The following is a 16,038-nucleotide window of genomic DNA, read 5'->3' as shown; positions in this document are numbered from 1 at the left end:
TCCAAATCTATGCACACGCACGCACGCACGCACGCACGCACGCACGCACGCACGCGCGCACGTGCACACACACAAAAATGTTACAAGGGTGCATGCATGAAGAAGTATCAACAGGATGGCACTAGAGAGGGCTGAGGGCTAACTTGCAACTAAGGGTTATTGTGAAAATGAGTCAATTTGTACAGTTTATCATAAAAAAAAAGACAGCAATGAGACCAGGTAAAAATTGCTCCTTGATACAACCAAACATAAATAAAAACGTTGCAGAAACAAAATACAGATAAAAATTCCAATTGCAGAAAAAAACAAATCATTACAATCGCCAATCGTGCATGCCAGCACCTTTGAAGAAACACTGTTCTTTTTCAAATAGCGAGAGTTACAGCTTGCTTATGCAAGCCACTCTTCCAGCTCCATGCCATTGGAAAAAAATATTTGTTTCTTGGAACGTAGTCGAATGCGCAGTTGATGGTCACAATGCTTTTCCCCCTCTGGACTTGTATATTAATTTGTGCTTTCTCTCTTTCCAGTTTTTGCTTATGTTTGGTTTAATCAAGCAGTAGTTTTTACCAGGCTTTCTTGCTGTACTACTTTCTGGTAACCTTTTTATTTCTGCATTTTCACAATAAACGTTTCAATTTGAAGTTAGCGTACCTTCTTCTTACTGCTTCACACTATACATATTGCAACAATGCCAAATAAAATATTTTATAAGGTACACATATGTGTCGTAAAAGCCATTAAAGTGACTTGTTGCCGTCTAAAAGATAAATAATTTCCTGGCTGAAAATGATACAAGAGAACCCATAGGACGAACAAGAAAATTGAGATGATCCAACAATAAAAACGTTAATGTACATGAATATGCAGGCTGACAAGCAATAAATCGAACATACACAAAAACGAGAAGCAAGAACTAATGTATGTTTCCTGGCAGGAAATGTATTCATCTCTAACGGAAGGCATGCTGACACAAGATTCTTCCAGTGCCTTTAGATCTACAGCTTCCATAATTTCTCTAGGCAGCTGATCAGAGCTGCACACAATGTTAGCTTCTTGCTCTTACAATGCACGCTTGGATCTCGAGACATCTGAGCATGCATTGTAGAGGAAGAAGCTAGCATTCTGTGCAGATCGGCTGCCTAGAGAAATTATGGAAGCTGTAGATCTCAAAACGCTGGGCGAATCTTCTGTCCGCATGGCCTCTGTTACGTTTTCAGAGATGGATGCGTTTCCTGTCGGGATCCGTACGGACACACATCAGCTTTGGCTTCTCCTTTTTCTGTAACTTCGATTTATTGCTTGTCAACCAGCATTTACTCGGTGTGCTCAATAAACTTTCATTTGTTAATGTGCCTTAGTACCGTCTTTGTCTCTAGCAGAAAGGCGTTCATTTTTTCTTTTATTGTTTGTTAGGTATTTGATAAGTTTATGCCCTTCTTTCTTTTGTAACTGCTTTTTATTCCCCCTCACCTAATGCTCCGACCTTGCAGCCTACGAGGTATATAAATGGATAAATAAATGCATAAGCACATGTCATTCATTTCTCTGCGCACACCTCGCACCACACCTCCCTGCAGTGTGGTGTGGTGCGCATCCAGATTAACTGCCGTTTGCATTTTGGTATAGTTTGTGAACAGTGTAGTGCCTAAACATTGCATGATATTATGGTGGGACCTATGTGGTGCATAAACAAACCTTGCGAAAGATGACACTTTGGGCTGTTAAAAATAAGGACAACTGTACAAATCGCACTTACTTTACCAGCATTTAATTGACCACTTGACAAAAACTTCACATAGATTACAACACGTGAACTGAATCTGCAGCTTTTTTTGCTTATTAATGTGGCCATTACTGAATGGTCACATTTTTTAGATTTCAATACAAAGTTCAGTAAATTAGTTTGTTGCAACATATTTAAACAAATGTGTGCATGTCTGCGATTGCAACACCAGAACTTGATACAAACACGCATGCTGTAGGATGCGGACAAATGCTCAGCACAAACTTCAGAATGTTTGGATACTGAAACTTATAAAAGTCAACAGTTTCATTCCTTGGTTGTTAATGAGAGGGAGAAAAAGAACTTAATTGTGTTCACGGAACAAAATCGCATTTGTCAGCTTAGAGATATAGTCATTGTTTAACACTTTCGAAATTAATAATTATGTCTCGATATCGACACTGAAGAAGCCTCTCGACAGCAAGAAAAGGAATAAGTGTTTCCAGCTTTGAGCATTGAACTACAGGCAATTCAGACAGGCATACAATTTTGCCAATAGAATATGTTTAGGAATACCAGATAGGAGGGAACATTGAGGTTTTTACTTTGCACTTTCACTGACTGAGTAATCAAGTTAGAAATGACTCCCATCAGCGTGTCGTAACAATGTCTATCTAATATCGGTTAAATACATGACTGGCTTAAGAGATATGGATGATTGCTAAAAATTGCAGCGAAGGAACTATACCACCTAATACTATAAAATATAATAATACTGTTTATTTATACAAACAGGCTAACTGTGAGTGGCGTGCAAGGTAAAATAGAAAGGTGAAAAACCATACGGCAAGATCGCCTGTCGTGGGCCTACGTTCCTGCATTATGTACAGCAAGCATTGATATGGTCTCCTGGTCAGATGTTCACAGTATACTAACAGCACGATAAGCAAAACAACTAGTGGATGACAGGCGTGTCTCTCATAATGCTATGATGCCAGGTACAGGTTTCTACAAGTGACGGTAGCTGCTTAAAAATATTGATGTGTCGGCTTCGAGCCCTTAGGAATATTCATAGAGGACTCCTGCATATGTTAACAGCACGCGCACCACGATGGATGAGCCAGGCTAGCGCAAAGGTTGAATGTCACAACACAATTTCCATTCCACGTTCAATAATTACACACAGATAATTTGCAGCTATCTTCAGGGGCAGACGTGGGCTCTTAGTGTAGTGCTTGTTGCTGTGTTTGATGAAAGAATATGGCTAGGAGCAGGAACCGCTTATGCGCAGTCACGAGCAATATAAACACATTTCTCCAGAAGCTGACGCTGAACACGGGTATCGCGAGGATCCTGGACACGCTGTGCCATCTAGTTTTGCTGCCGAGAAGTCCGCGCTTGGCTTCCGAGACCATAAGATCGTCTCGCTGGTACCTGTGAACTCTTGAGAATTGTGCCCTCGCATGCCACACACCTAGTGGTACATACTCAGTGACCCAAGTTGGCGAGATGTTCATTTAAGAGTAGCACATAATCAGTGCATTCATGGCGCATCTCGCTAAAGCGTTGCCGTGAAAGACGTCCATTTAAAAGTGGCACACATCCAGTGTATTTGCGGCGCAGCCTGCTAAAGCATTGGGTTGCTGTCATTAAGGAACCTTTGTGACGTGGGTTTCAATCTGCCGAGCATCGATGAAAGTTAAGGGACCGTTTTCGTCATTGCAGAGCGCCCCGTTCCCAATGGCAGTCACCTGGCTGACCAAGTTGGCGTTAATGACGTTCACTGAAGAGCGGCGCGCACCTGCTAGCACATACCCAGTGAAGCAAGTTATCATCAAGGAGTTTCATTGACGACCACGCAGCACTGACCGAATAGCACATACCCAGTACTCCAAGTCAGCGTCAAAGTGTTTCTTCAAACAGTGGTACCTATCGAGTCCCGTATGTACAGTGAACTATGTCGGCGTGAAAGACGTGTATTGAACAGCGGCACGTATGCACGCATTGCAACAGACTCAGTGACCCGAATTTGTCCGTTCGTTGGTTTCGAACACTGCAACCTAAGCACATCAGTCCTATATGGTGTCCATTCGACTACGCGCTACCCAGTGACCCAGGAAGGCGGGAAAACGGTTAGATACAGACTCTCATGGATAGATACAACCCTAGGCACTAACTTAGATAACTATCGAAAAGCGTTAAGAGTACCCTTGCAATGCTAACGCATCACCAGGTACCTAAGGAGCAACAATCAAGCGATAACACACACTCGAAGCACAGAGTACATATAAGGAAGTAGAAAACAATTACAAGGAGATAGGAGAGGAGTACAGCTATAGAAACAACGCTCATGAGACAATGCGAAGCTTGGAACAGAAAGAAGAGAGCATGTTTTCAAAAATATCAAGATGGAGAAAATGACAGTTCTAACGATTCGGCCTTATGTGGAGAGGTGAGCATCCGCTAAACAGGCAATAACCTGGAAGGATTCATGTTCCCTGGTTGTCGTCTGCGGAACCCACTGTGAAACACAAGCTAATAGATCCGTTCATGTAATAATCACACCAAGGATTTTGTACAAAAACGACATCGGTACGACTCCTTTGGCAGTTAAAGTGGCGGAAGTAAAGGATGAACATTTTGTTTACACGCTCGATTAACATGCTATTTGAATTGCTCGTGCCATTCCACACCCCAGAGATCTTCTCAAGTAATGGAAGACAAATGGATATAAATAACTTCAGGAAGGGAAGTGGGGTACAGCAATCTCTTGTAAGTGTGTAGACGGAACCAAGTGCGCGCAGACCTCGTATTGCGACGTGCTTAGAGCGGACGGAGAAGCTTAAAGTATTATCAAAAATCGTGTCGAGATCGCTTATTTCAACAATTCTGGTCAACACTGTACGACCAACAGAATGCGGAAATAGGATATTATTGTCTTTACGTGAATTTGATGTAAGTCTGGTTTTATATGTATTTAGAGCGAGCCTGTTTAATTGGCATCATTCGGAAAAGGATGATAGATTGGTCTGATGAGCGCGGCAGTGCTCAGTAATGTATCTCCTTGAGTGTTTTGATGTCGTCAGTATAAAAATAGAATTGGGGACTTTTAGATTGCCGAGGAAAGGTCACTGACAAAATTTGTAGGAGAAGCCGACCCAACACGGAACCTCAAGGCCCGCCAGTAGATACCGTATAGAGAAGAGAAGATTGATCATTGTCACTCGCGAAGCAGGACCTATCGAGGAGATAGGTGTGTAGTAGAACTACAAGATCAGCGTCAACACTGTAGTACTCAAGCTTCTCGAGCAGTAGGGGATGATAGCCTACGTCAAAGAATTCGCCGAGGTCGCAGAACCCAGCATAAGCTTGACCCCTTTGCGTGAAGATAAGACTGGTGACCCGTTGAGTGGTAAAAAAACACTACACGCTAACATTAAGGAAGAACATTTTTTACACTGAACAACAACACACTGTTAATAGCAAATTCGAAAAGCTTGGAATAATCAGAGAGAAGAGAAATCGACTGATAGTTTGCGGCATTCATTGAAGGGCCAAATTTAAAAATAGAAACAAAACTGTTCATGCTCTTTCGAAAATGCGGGCAAGTGGACTTATTTAGACAGTGATAAAGACTGATGTGGGCACAGGTGCAAAGATACTGCCATGTGCTTTGATAATGGCGGCAGGGAATGCCATCTCGGCCGCACGACAAAGATTGCTTCAGGTGCTTGAGGCAGTTTTCGATTACGTGCTTGTGAAACAGTAGCGCGCTGGAAATTCCAGCAGAAAAGCGCGGCGGGTGGACAGTCCTGTCAGATGACAGTTTAGGCAAGGTCTATCAGCGAAGTCTGAATTATTTTGAAATAGCGCCAGCGTAGTGTCAGATGGGACAATTCGTCCTTTAGCTGATGCAACGGAACGACGAGAGACAAATCAAGAAGCGACCACATCACGGCCATGCGCATATATATACATATAAATATATATATATATATATATATATATATATATATATATATATATATATATATATATATATATATATATATATATATATATATATACATATGTGTGTGTGTGTGTGTGTGTATATATATATACATATATAATTTAAGGAATATTCTGTAGGTCCTGTGCATACGTAGTTGAAGAAACGAAGGAGCACACTTACGAAAATTGCATTTTTAATGATGTAACGTTTAGGCCGTGGCACGGCCGTCGACATAATAAACGCAGATACAAGTGCGCACCCGCTTTTAGGGGCGTGCGCAAGTAGGCATAATCAGCAGTACATGCACGTGTACACTTGCAAATAATAACAGAAAAAGTGTAGCAGTAAGTATAACTCAAGCACGGTAAATGATGTGTATGAAATATCCTTATGGTATCACGATGATTGTACATGAAGTTACTGAATGATATCAATTGGGACATGGAAAAACTAGGAACAACTTGATTTGGCATGCTTTGTCAATTCTATGCAAGAACATATATGGCAAGATATGGCAGAAAGGCACGACATTTTGCCTACGCTCTTGTTGGTACCGGACGACACAGTGTTAAATTTATGAATGAGAAAAGATTCTTGTACTTCTCATTTATGGTGCGACTTGAAACCTGATTGTATTACTGTTACGTTCATGTTGTCAAGCGTATAACCTGGCAGTCGAACATGTTTAGGTAATGGAAGGTGCGGCAAGCTGTTAACGTGTGCTTTGTGGTTGTTGAATCTGATACGAAAAGATTTTGCGGTCTGACCGACATACTTAATATGACACACTGAACATTCAAGCAGATAGATGATGTTAGTGCTGCCGCAAGTGAAGCCGCCGTTGATTTTAACAGAAAAATTGGATGCTGTGCTTCTAGCAGCCTTTTATGTGGTCATATGTGTACAAACTTTACAACGGGGTTTATTGCAGGGATGACAACCAGAAGGAGCAATCGCTTTAGTCTTGGAAGAGGTTACTAGGTGCCGCAGATTCCTAGAGCGACGATAGACCACTCTTGGCGATTCTGTGAAAATGATTTTAAGGCGGTCGTTCTGTGTCAGTAAGTTTTAATGCTTCCTGAGAATGTGCGACACGTTAGGAATAGATGCAAAGTGTGTTAAGATTAGGTTAGTTCGTAAAATTGGCGCCGATCGCTTGTCCGTGCAGATGAGTTCCTTACGGTCGAGACAGTCGGCCCGTTTAAGGGCATCGTCAATTATTTGTGGATGGTATTTCTGTACGGTTAGTGCATTACGAAGCTGGTTACAGTTTCCAGTGAATTCACTGTCGTCCGAACAAATTCTTTTGAACCGGATAGCTTCGCTGTAGGAAATACTCGTTTTGCAATGTTTGACATGGCTGCTTTTGAAATCCAGACATCGCTGTCGGTCAGTGGGCTTTCTGTAAAGATTGATCGTTAAGTAACCGTTTCATAGAGATACCGATACGTCAAGGAAGTTTATGCTGAGTGATGAATAGGAATGGGAAAAGGAAACTGACGGTGCGGCGTTGTTAAAGTGAGTAATGAAGGAAAGTAATGCAGCTTCACCATGGTGCCAAATCAAGAAAATGTCATCGATGAAGCGTTTGTAATAGAATGGTTTGAAGTCACGAGTAGCGAGGACATTCTTTTCTAGCATGTCCATAAAAATGTTAGCATAATTTGGACCTAGTTTTGTGCCCATGCAGGTACCACTAGTTTGAACATAATGTTCGCCGTCGAATTCAAAGTTGTTAAGTTCAAGGATTAGTGTCAGAATTCTGCCAAGGGTAGAATCGTCGATGGCTTTGTCATCTACAAAGTCGTTATATGCCCGGAGTGCAGATTGAATCCCATCTTTATGGGGAGCTTGCGTGTACAGCGACACCTCATTTAGTGTGACTAGAAGAGCATCGCTTGGAACACGCAAGTCAGCGATATCAGACAGGAAGTGGTTAGTATCTTTGATATAAGAAGAAAATTTAGGAGGAATTAAACTGATAAGGTTATCTACATAGCGGGACAAATTATCTGTGATGGTACCTATTCCTAAAAATATTCGTCGCCCTGGGTTGTTTTACTTATAGATTTTAAGAAGGCGATAATATCTACTAGCCACCGGGCATAGGGGGACTAATGAATTAACTACAGATTTTTCAATCTTGTTTTCTTTAGCGACATTGTCTGAAGTTTCCTTTACTGTGGTTTTGAACTGTTCGGTCGGGTCGTAACTCAGGTGCCTGTAGAATGACTGATCATTAAGTTGCCTGTGAGCCTCACTTAGGTAAGTGGCTTGCTCCATAATGACGACTGCACCACCTTTATCAGCAGGTTTAATGAAGATGTCGTCACGGTTAGCCAATGTTTCAATTGCATCCCTTTCATTGGGGCTAAGGTTCCGACGGAATGGTAATTGCATTTTGTATACTTCAAGTACATCTCGTTGTACAGCACTACAGCACTGATGTATAGATCGAGGTATTTATCTCTTTGAGAAGGAGTCCAGTGCTAAGTCCAAAATAAAGATGTCTTGTTAGAGGTGCACCGATCATGGAAGTACTCGCGTAATCTCATGTTTCTTTCAAAATTGTGCAAGTCGTTAATTAGCTGAAATTCATTGTATCCGTCAGTTGCGGGACAAGAGTTCAAACCCTGTGATAGGTCACTATATATTAGATAACGTGCTACAAGAAATATTCACTATATTTCCCGTTTCTGCGGAGCTCGAATGTGTCGAAGTCATTGAATCTGCAGGGGTGTTCACACTAGTGCAGATCTTGTCACGTCTCAACTTTTTATATTTCTTTTGGTTAAGTTCGCGCGTCTTATCTTGCCTGTAATTATCCAGCAATGCCCTCTCTTCGGTAGGGAAGTTATGAGTCGCAAAAGTTGCTTCTCTTTGTTTGTTACCTTTTCGCGGATGACCGTTAATGGTTAATAACAATACGCGTTAGATCAAGTGAAGCTTGTTTGAGAGTGTTGTCCTACCTCGTCAAGTTGCTATGGGACATTTCAGATGTGGCAGGTCTTAAAATGAGGCGTAAACCATTAGGCGCAGTAGATGCAGCAATGTGCGTTTTTAAAGTGGAGGCATGAAGGTTACACTGAATGCGTTTTTGAATTACCTTTCTAATCTTCAAAAAATGCAGAGGCGTCCCCAAAGGATGTCATACCCCGGGAAGGTGTTATTCAATTATTCCCGTTGGCTGGATCAGAGTGCGTGCTTCTGAGCTCAAACCTTGGCTGAAGCGACGTGGCACAGAGCGTCGGTGAAGTTGCCGATGGGCTGGCTTTTGCCTTGCGAGTCACTGGATTATCCACAGCATCACTACAAGTCGTGCTGTTGTCTGTTGTCGTCCTTGTCGATTAGCTTCTTTTCGTTCGATCTGTAGCTGCGTTTGGTGTAGGTTCACTGTTTCTCGGTGCTTTTGTACTTGATATCTTCTTTGTCACTGCCTTGCCTTTTGATGTCTTGTTTGCGGATGCCCCGCTCGCCGATGTCTTGTGTTTCATGGCATCGCTTGTAGCTGCCTTGGTTGTCAATGCCACAACTGTGCGGCTCCTCGCTGACTGGCTTTTACCGCCATGGCTGCGCGTTACTGGTACTGTTGTGTGCATTGCCACTTTGTCAGATGAAGAATCGTTGTCATGTTGAAGTTGAATTGTTGCGGTTTCAGGAGTGCGAGACGGTGTTTTACTGCTTGTGCAGTTTTCTCAAGAAGATGCTCACGCATCTTGTGGATTCTTGAAGCATAACTCTGTAGTGACAGGCTAGTAGCGCGTAGCCCTCGAAGCTCGGATGCAGGCCGTCGCCTGCGAAGACGCGAGATGGGGGAAGTCATTCGAATCCATGCTCTACGTGGAATACGAGTTTTGAACGCCGGCCAAAACCGCGAATCAGCTGGTTAAAAAATCCCGCAGACTTGTTGCAACGTAGCACGAACTCGTGCATTTGGTTACTACGGCGTCGATCGCAAGATCGTGGTAGTACCAGGCTTGAATATATATATATATATATATATATATATATATTGATACTCTGCTGTTCTGCAAATTGCTGGTCCTTTTTAATTTTCGCTACCATCAAAATCCGGCTGCCGCGGCGGGGATTGAACCCCCGATGTCGAGCAATGCTATAGCCGCCTAGCTACCTCGGCGGGCACTGAAGTATTGATATGACATGCGACTGCTTCTGTAGTGTCGCCTGGACCCTACGTTGATTTAATGCGGCTTTGTGTCTGCCCGCCCTGCGTCAGTTTTTCGCGCACTGTTGGTGCTTTCTTCTGGTGCTGAAGTTTTTCCATATTTATCTGCTTTTCGCGCATCAGCAACAGACAACGATGTGTATACTGAACCCTGAAGCTGCTACTATGCTGTGAGATCTTCCACGCAGAGCTTGCCATGAAAGAGATTGGCTTGGACTTGTCTGACTGCCAGCATAGACCGCCAGAGGCTCGGAAGCGTCTCAGTTCTTCTGTAGTATCAGACGCTACGGATTCTGAGCTTTCTGACTCAAGATCGAAAGATTTGGATGCCTTCATACCTGCCATGCACCGCCGTTCAAGGCGAACATCTCCGCCATCGTCCTCAAGCGAAGCGACTATGATATACAGCAGCATCGTGACTATGACAGTAGCTATCATGCCTGTCGACGCAATGGTAAGCCTGAATGATATTTTTCCAACAGAAACTTAATGATTTCTTCTTCAAGCTTGCCTCTAGACCAGTCCAAGAGGTTCGCGGGAACCCCTGGAGAAATGGCATCACCTTTGACATAGCGGATGATAAAATGGTGCGAAATCTGCTTGGTTTGTCTGAGATCGGTCGTGGTAACACGCGGCCCTACATACCACAGGGTGCGCATGTAGCAGCTGGTGTCGTATCTAATGTCGACTTGCATCTCAATAACGACGTTTTTAAAGACAAGCTCGTTTGCACGCCGCTATGCAAAATAATCAGCCATCGAAGACTGGGCTCGTCAAACTGTATGAAGAAACTGTTTGCCTGTGGAATACTTCCTCGTCCTATAAAAGCTAGATTTGGGCGCTTTCCTTTTCAGTCTTTCCTACCACGGCCCTTGCGATGCCACAAGTGGTTTAAGGTTGGTCATGTTCAGGGCTTTTGCATCAGAGATCTGTTCTGTGCCAAATGCGGTGGGAATAACTATGTAGATGGCTGTGAAAGTCAGGCATATTGGTGTCCTAAATGTAATAGTAAACATTTGGCAACGGATAAAGGATGTCCTTCATTGAAGGATGAACTAAAGGCACTAAAGGAGAGAGCCAAAAGAAGGCAGCAAAAGATTAAAGCTCGCGTCGCGGTTGTGCTGGTCCAGCGACTAGAAAATCAGTGCGCTCAAAGAATGGCAAAAACAACACATCGAAAAGGAAGGGGGCGGACCCTCTACATCTTAGAATCATCGTGGCCAGCGGTGCCAACGAAATCATCGGAACAAGTATCTACAAAGAGTACGACCACAGAGGAAAGCACTGCTAACAGCACCTTATCTGGTGTGAGCCAACTATCCTCTGCAACTCGTCAATCTTCTGAAGACGCTTCTCAACATCACCAAATCTCCGATCGCCGGTCGTCAGACACTAGTAGCGTCAGCAGCAGAGCACCTTTTGGAGGCCCTCGTTCGAGTCCTCGGACTCCTTCACTAGAGGTCTTAACGGAAATAATTTCACCAGTTGTCAAGAGCCTTGGCCCTTTGTGCTGCAATAGAATGTCAGGACGATGCGACCGCGGCACGCTGACCCATTTCTTTGACTCATCGCCATGAAGACTCCACCGGATGGTATAGTGCTTCTGGAAACTAGCGTAAAGAAATACAGATATCAACTGCCAGGCTTCGTGGCTGTCCACAGTAACACTCGATGCACGGACCAACTTGTAACTCTTTCCAGTGCGTGGATGCGGCGCCGACGTGACATGCTTCAAAAGCATCAAAAGCGTACGTGATGACTTAGATTTCGCGGTTCTTGACAAATACGACATCTGTGATCATGAGATTGAATGTACAGGTCTTACTGTGAGCCTCAGAGGTGTGACTACGACGGTGGCACGCATATATAACCGGCCTACACGTTCTTCAGACCTCAGTACTTGAGTGCTCAGTGTCTCTGTGTGGTGCATCGTTTGTGTTACGCGGAGATTTTAATGCCCACCATCCTCTATGGTGTAGCCGTCCCCAAGGCAATTGTGGGGCGGAGATTAATGTACCTATTATCAAGAATGAGCTGCAAATACTAAATTATGCTTCACTTACACTTATAGGTAGAGGAAAGGAGCATATCAACGAGAGAAGCGTGCTGAGCCTATTTATGCGAAGCTGACCCGTGGGGCTCAGATCACCTACCCATTTGGTTGACACCAACACATACTTCGGGCCGCCAGACTGCCATCTATATACAGTGACAAACTGGGACAAGTTCCGTCAGCTGATCTCAGAGGCCCCATCTCAAGAGAGTCTGTTCAAACCGATAAACGCGTGTTTACGAAAGCTACAACACAACGACGACGGACTATTGACAAACCAAATCCCTATATTAAGCTTTTGCGGCTCCATGCTTGCCGACAACGCGCTTACAGACGTGCACAACGCTCTAGATGGCGCACCGACTGGACTACGTATAATTTGCATTAATGCTGCCACACGGAGGCATACAAAACAGTTTATTGTTCGCTACACACTGGATGTGGTGTTGGAAGTGTATGTCGCCTACTGAAGGCTATCCGCGCTCCCGGAATCAGCAAGAATCCTACGGCTGCATTCTATATAGCGACTGGCCAGTCACCGAAGGTTCTAGCAGAGGCATTTGCAGACCTTTTGGTATCTCCGGTATCTAGTGCCACCACAAATGGCGACCTTCCTTCTTTGATAAGTCACAGTACCACAACCGCTTCCTACTGTCCAGCCTGCCAGATGGATGAGACAGATTTCACTATTGAGGAGTTGCCACACATGCTCAGCCTCGCCAAACAGCCACACTGCCCCAGGTAAAGAACGTGTGTCGTATCAAGGCATTGCGGAAAATTGATAATGGTTTTTATGACTGTGTATTCGACGAGTATAATGAAGTATGGAGAACCGGTGTGATCCCTGCTGAATGCAAATTGTCCGTGGTCACACTAATCTGGAAGCCCGGGCGCCCTTGCAAGACGCCTGCAGTCCTACCGGCCAATATCCGTAACACAAATGTCATCAAGTTAATGAAGCGAATGGCCTTGTTTCGCCTAGATGTTAGGTTTAGAGAAGCTCAATGTTTTTCCCCGATGTCATGAGGGGCTTTCATTGCCACTGTTCAGCTCTGGACAGCATCTCAGACCTTGTTTCAGCGCTTGAATTTACTAGAGGAAACAAGTATATGCCGCCCTATACGCTCTTCCCAGGCACAGAGCAAGCTTTCGACGCAGTTCCACATAAGGCGAATATTTTCGGTCTTGAAACTGTGGGACTTTCGGGACGCCTGCGCCGCTTTGTGCACTATTTTCTATCGAAGCGTCGGACGGAAGTGCTTGTCGGAGGAATAACAAGTGAATCCCGCGTTTTGAAGTGCGGTGTCCCACATGGCAGCACTTTATTGCTGCTTCTGTTTTAACACCGTACTCGCCGCGCTACCAAGTCGTTTGCCTCGGGACAGTGACTTCTCTGTGGGCATATCTCTCTATGCAGATGATATTCCTCTTTGGATAAGTGGTCTTTGGCACCTTGGTAAGCGGCTCCGCGCAAGCTTGCAAAGAGCTCTGAACGCAACTTCGGAGTACTTGGGTGAAGTTGGTCTTCACATATCGCTTGGTAAGTCCGCTGCAATAGCATATCACCCTAAACAACTCGCTCGTCGAGCTATGAGCCAACTGTACCTTGACGAAACGCCAATAAGCTACCATCAACAACATTATTTGGACTTAATTGTGGATGATTGCTTCTCTTGGCGTCCTGTCGTTAAATTCGTACGACGCAAATCGCAAGTCCACCTTAAGTATGTGGCCTCCGCGGCTGCTAGAGGTGCTGGCTGTGACCAAATAACGATTCTCTAGGTGTACCAGTCATGTGTACTCTCAAGCATAATGCATGCATCACCAGTCCTGAACGTACCACCTGTTTTGATGGCCTAACTGGAAGGAGATCATCGCGTTGTCCTTCGACTAGTGCTTGGATTACTTCCTGAGGCGCAATCTGCTCCATTACTCATTTAAGCGCATCAGTTACCCGTGAGACTGCAAGCAGACCAGAGAGCTCTATGTGATATTGAGCATCTGCGCGACGCATCGAATGGTCAATCGCTTCTTGATCGTAGGATTCAGCGCCCGTTTTATCGCATGGGAAAAATTGTGGCATTATTTATGAGCCATTTCTGCACACGCTGCTTCAGTTGCGCCTCCATCTCTGAATGATATAACCAAACACGTATTCCCTATTAACCTCACAATCACTGGCATGCTCAAAAAGTCAGAGATGGCTGTTTCGGCAATATACCACTTGGCTGAGTAGCATATGCTCGAAAGATTTCCTGAATATATTCAAGTATCCGCTGATGCGCCTGTACACAGTGACGGTCAAGGCGCCTCTGCAGCGTTTCTGCTCTTTGACTCAAGTACGACGTATATACCCCATCCAGCCTCGTCAACAGCTGCGGAGCTAGTAGCGACTAATGTTGCACTAGAATATGTGCAAGAGGAATTAACAGCACCAAAGGTTGCCATCTTTACGGACTCCCTCACTGTCCTCAGCAGACAGATTACAACGCAGTCAGATTGACTGTCCAGTTGTGCGCAGCATAACTGACTCTGTAAACAAGATTTCATCACGTGGGATATCTCTCGTTGCTCAATGGATATCTTCACATGTAGGAATCGCCGAAAATGAAGAGGCTTATCGGCTGGCTTCATCTTGCGCTCATGACAGGTGTCTCTGTCTTGAAATTTTGCGCAAGCTTGCTGACGCTCGTCTGCGGATTCGTCGCCACTTTCTCAAGCAGCAACCAGACCAGCGTGTCGCAAGTTGAACGTTCCCGGCCATGTATCGGGTCGAGGCTTGCCTCGTCGCGCTTGAGCGCAACTACTCCAGCTAAGGGTTAGCTGTGGGGACGTGTGCGAACGTTTATACAGATAAGGACGTGTGGCCAGTCCATCGTGCACGTCTTGCGGTTGCTGCGAGGCACTTCAGCACTGTCAGTGCTGTCAGCACTGTCCGCTGTCAGTGCGCAGCCCGTGTCGTTGGTTAGGGCCTATCATCTCCTTGGTCTGCGATGTACGACACTCGACGAATGTTTGTACCCCACTGGTTGCGCCTTGACGCGATCAGGCTCATCGCGCTCTACTTACCTTTCTAGAATGAATGAACTTAGGTTCAAGCTTGTAGTTCTGACATTATTTCTTCTACTTACCATTATGTAGTAGCGTGACCTCCAGTGACCGGCCGAACTGTGTGTGATATGTGCTGCGTGTTATACTTTATTCTTTGACATTTGTCACCTTGTTCCTCTTTCCTCCTTCCTACCGTCCTTCCTATCTTCCATTTCTGTTTCTGTCGCCTCCTTTCTGAAGAGTAGGGCGGCATTGCGCCTCTTTCAGTGGCAGTTGCCAGTCTGCGCCTCTCTTTCCCTTTCCTGTCAAATGTATATATGTTTTCAAAACAAATAATAATTGTCCATTTGACAAATTTGCATGGCGTTTATTTTTCAGAAATAGCAGAAACATCTAGTACCGTGCCTTCAGTTTGCCCGCAACCGCTGTCGTGTCTATAGTAATAGCGTTTTCTTATCTTCTCACGTCACCTTTTCCCTCTCCCGCTCTCTCCGGCTGTATGGTAACTGCAAGCGAAGAGTTGAAATGCTGTTTGTTATTCACTCGTTTCACGACTGCGGCGGGTTTACCCGCTCTCGGCATTTTCTCCCTGTCCCCTCTCTGCAATTATATCGGCTTCTCCTCAAGACTTCCACGCTAGTAGGAGGGTGATCGCTGCACTTTCTGCAATGCTTTGGACGGGGTGGGGGGGGGGGGCGGGGGCGGGGGGGCACGGACCATTACGGCTGTCAAAAGGCTAATTTGACAATACTGAGGAGCTCCAGAGGGCACTGCGCACATGCGAAGACATGGAAAGGTCCGAACGAGTTTCTTGAGTCACCTTTTTTCTCTGTCACGCTCATCACGCTCCGATGCGGCGTGCACGACAGCAGCAGCAGTGGGAAAGTTGCAGGAAGAGGTGAAGAAAGCTTCGCTTTAATACCAGCGCCTCTGCAGCTACCAGACGTCTGGCGGGATGAGAAGCCCCGACAGTGATGTCCCAGGCGTCGCTTCTCGATTCTGGACATCGGGGCTCGCCAGCCCCCTGT

The 16,038-nt window shown here is 45.0% G+C and overlaps 1 protein-coding gene across 1 annotated transcript in view; it reads left to right on the top strand.

The window, feature by feature from the left end:
• Positions 1 to 13,452: 13,452 nt before the first annotated feature.
• Positions 13,453 to 16,038, top strand: part of LOC135899684 (monocarboxylate transporter 14-like) — a 35,094-nt gene continuing 32,508 nt past the window's right edge. Inside the window, exon 1 of the mRNA XM_070522430.1 lies at positions 13,453 to 13,499. The gene's annotated coding sequence lies outside the window, so the exon portion shown is untranslated. The remainder of the gene's footprint in view (positions 13,500 to 16,038) is intronic.

This window comes from Dermacentor albipictus, chromosome 7 (assembly GCF_038994185.2).
Source record: "Dermacentor albipictus isolate Rhodes 1998 colony chromosome 7, USDA_Dalb.pri_finalv2, whole genome shotgun sequence".
Classification (NCBI taxonomy): Eukaryota; Metazoa; Arthropoda; class Arachnida; order Ixodida; family Ixodidae; genus Dermacentor; species Dermacentor albipictus.
Note: the sequence above shows the minus strand (reverse complement) of the source record. Positions and strands in the feature narration are given on the sequence as shown.